Genomic DNA, 3,685 nt, shown 5'->3' on the forward strand with positions numbered 1-3,685 from the left:
CCCCCTCCACCAATGGCAAGCTTCCTACGAAGGTCAGGTTCTCCAGCTCTTTGCTGCCCAAGTTGTTAAAGTCTATAGTACTTCTAGGTCAAGTATGCAAATGAATATTTTGAATGTAATGTTTAATAAGGACAATCTGCATTCAGAGTAATTTATATGTAAGGACAAATTTTCTTTCATCAGAGCCCAGTGGGTTAAACATGATGTGCTGAGATTGTGTCCAAAGGAAATAGGGAGAACCCCCCCCCCCAACTGAGATTTAGTGAGATCTTCAGTACTCCCATACCTTGTGGGTTTGATCGATACTGCCTGTCACCACATAGTGAGCTGTCTTAAGGACATCTGAAATGGACACAAAATGATTATGCAGTTTGATGGTCTTCATGTAATTACCTGTTCTTGTAATTCCATACACATAAGGTCTTGTCATCAGCACAATTGATGATGAAGCTGCCCGAAAATGGAACAAGATCCTATGCAGCCGGTTATCATGGGTCATAATCTCTTGCCATTGCTGACATTCCATATCTTATTCGTCTTATTGTAGATCCAGATAGTAAAAATGTTACAGGCTGGCCACTTTTTTCAGTATGAGAATCTGTTGCTTCCACAGTGGAAGGATATGCACATTCTGGAGCCCAAGAAATGCATTCCACAACATATTAATATTCCTGAAGCTTCGTCTTGCACTGTGTAGTTACTATAACCCAGACTCTCACAGAACAGTTTTGGTAATAGTTTGTTATCAGCGTGCCATCCTGATTTAGTCGAACCATGCATACTCACTTTGTGTGTCCTGGGAATATCTTCATGCAGTGGCCGGTGTGTATATCCCACATCTTTAAGGTTGTATCCTGTGAGGCAAACACTCCACTGGGCATGAGGCCACTAAAGAAACATCGTGATCATAACCATAGCTGGTCATATCTCTTCTAATGAAGAGATAACTCTAAAAATCTCACAATTTGATGACAGTATCTGCAGAGCAGGAGGCAAGCAATTTTCCACTTTATCAAATGAAATATACTGAACTGAGTCTGTGTGTCCTTTAAGAGTTTGTTCCAAAGTTCCAGTCTCATAATTCCATGCTTTAATTGTTGCGTCTTCTGAAGTTGAAACCATAATGGTGAATATGGGGTGGAAAATCATGCTAGAAACCAAACTCCTGTGGCCATTCAATGTGTATTTTTCTAAAACAAGGGGAACCCATTCTATCAGATTTTTTGTCTGTCCAAGGTGTGCATTTGTTTTTGGTTCTTCTTTTGCTTGGTTTTGTTTTAATTCTAAATCCATAAACTTTTTCTGTAAACTAATAATGGATGTTCATTTATTTTCCAAAAGTCTGGCACATTTTTATCTAATTCTTGACTCATATCCAATTCAGCTTCTGTTGTAAAAATAGAATATGCATGTTCAAAGCCATTTGAACAAAGGTAATTAGCTATGACTCTATGGAGTTCTCCTCTTTGTCTCGGGGTAAGTGCCATTTTGGCCATAGTGTAAACTTTTTTGGTTTTGTGCTCTTTTCTTTCTTGAGAAAGTGAAGTGTCTTTCAATTCCTAGATGTGTTTTAGGCCACTGATTGGACTCCAAATATAATAAATTATTTCTCTTACAAATGAATCTGATCTATAATAAAAAGATACCCAACAAAGCAGGTTTATTCCATGAGAACTCTGCTCCCTCAGTCTCAGTAGAGCCTTTCCCACCTTGGCTTTCATAGACTAATGGGAGACTGCCAGATTTAGATGGAAAAGAGAAAGGATAGAAAGAGCAAGGAGGGTGGAGAATTGGACTCAGTACTTGAGAAGGGAAGAGGCAGTACAGCACAGGCTCCTGAGACTTTACAGGTCCTGAGACCAGCCCTGGTTTCTCTCCTCACTCACACCACACCACTTCCATTCTTATCCTTCCTTTTCTACTGCTTATAATATATATTAGGGTCTTTGCTTCCCTGCTCCCTCACTAGTTATCTCTGTGTCCTGACTTCACAGCCACCCAACCTCTCAAGCTCCTTCTTCCTGACTTTTCTTATATCCCCCTCTCTGCCTGTCCACAAGAGACCTCAGTAGACATCTGTACCTGGGTGTTCACAGATGTTATAGAACTCCTGTCTTTTCTCAGGATGTATTGATTCCCATTGTATCCCCTGAGGATACTCTCCCTTCCTGGAAGCCTCACTGTCCTTTGAGGTTCAAGCCTATGCTCACCCTCCTCACCATGGCACCCAAAGATACATGACTGTGACATCACTAAATATTGTCACAAGCTCTGCTGCTGTGGTTGCACGTGAGTACTCAAGCTTAAAGGGGACACCCGCCTCCTCCTACCAAAAGAGCTTTGCCCTCTGTAGGACAAGAAGCTTTAAAGTCACGAATATTTGGTCAAAATGCAAATACAACCATAAATGTCCTTAGCTCTTAAAGGAATTCACATGAAAGTTGGACAGAAGACTCAGTTCAGTTTTTCTTTGGATGCCAGTGAGGAAATGATGTGATTATTGCCTGAAACACAATATTTTTGTCTGAAATCTTGTGTCAACTAGGGCAGTGTGGGAATAGATGTACAGCAAAAGGTCATTGGCCTGCCAATGGATCTCCAACTGATAGAATCTAATAAAATTTCAGATCCTATTGGGCCATGCAGTCTTTTTAAGGGGGATTGTTGAGTTGAAGAATTGTCTTCCACCTTTTGACTTTTAGTATGTATTTTCTCAAACTGTGTTTCTTGAAGACAGCAATATTGAGTTCAATTTTTTAATCCATCCTGTCACCTGTATCTCTTAATTGGTGTATTTAGCCCATTGACATTGAGAGAGATTATTATTATTATGGAGTTTTGTGCCATCTATCTGCAGGAGTTTGGTGTGGTTGTGGTGGTTGTCTTCTCTAAAATTGCCCGTAGAGTCTTCTTGTAACAATTGTTTTGAGTCTGTGAAGTTCCTGAATTAATTATCTGTTAAATTGTATGTTGTTTCTTCAAATCTGAGTGAGAGAATGACTGGGTAAAGAATTCTTAAAGAGGCATTGATTTCAGTGAGGTGTTTTTTTCACTATATCACAGCACTTTCTTCAGGCCCAGAGGGTTTCATCTGATAAGTCTGCTCTAAACCTTTTTTTTAAAATTTTGTTGAATCACTGTTAGATCGTTATAAGCTTTCATGTTTGGGTTACAATCACACAATGATCAAACACGCATCCCTCCAACAGTGCACATTCCCCACCACCAGTATCCCCACTATACCCCCCTTTTCCCACCCTCCCCCTGCCTCCATGGCAGACATGATTCCCCAAAATCTCTCTCTACTTTTGGGCATTATGGTTTGCAATACAGACCCTGAAAGGTAATCATGTTTGGTCCTTTATCTACTTTCTGCACACATCTCCCATCCTGATTCCTGAAGCCATCATTTTCTTAGTTATCCCTTCTCTATTCCAGCTGCCTTCTTCCCTTTGCTCATGAGGCAGCCTTCCAGCTATGGAGAAATCTATCTGTCCCGTGTATCTACTATCCTTAGGTGTCAGCCTCATGTTATGTTCTTTTATACTCCACAAATGAGTGCAGTCCTTCTATGTCTGTCCCTCTCTTTCTGACTATTTCACTTAGCATGGTTCTCTCCATGTCTATCCATTTATAAGCAAAGTTCATGACTTCATCTCCCCTGACAGCTGCATAGTATTCCATT

At 40.4% G+C, this 3,685-nt stretch overlaps 1 pseudogene; it reads right to left on the bottom strand.

The window, feature by feature from the left end:
- Positions 1-271: 271 nt before the first annotated feature.
- Positions 272-1,487, bottom strand: LOC130034108 (platelet-activating factor acetylhydrolase IB subunit beta-like; annotated as a pseudogene).
- Positions 1,488-3,685: the final 2,198 nt, after the last annotated feature.

The sequence above is a fragment of the Sorex fumeus genome, unplaced genomic scaffold, assembly GCF_029834395.1.
Source record: "Sorex fumeus unplaced genomic scaffold, SorFum_2.1 ptg000058l, whole genome shotgun sequence".
Lineage (NCBI taxonomy): Eukaryota > Metazoa > Chordata > Mammalia > Eulipotyphla > Soricidae > Sorex > Sorex fumeus.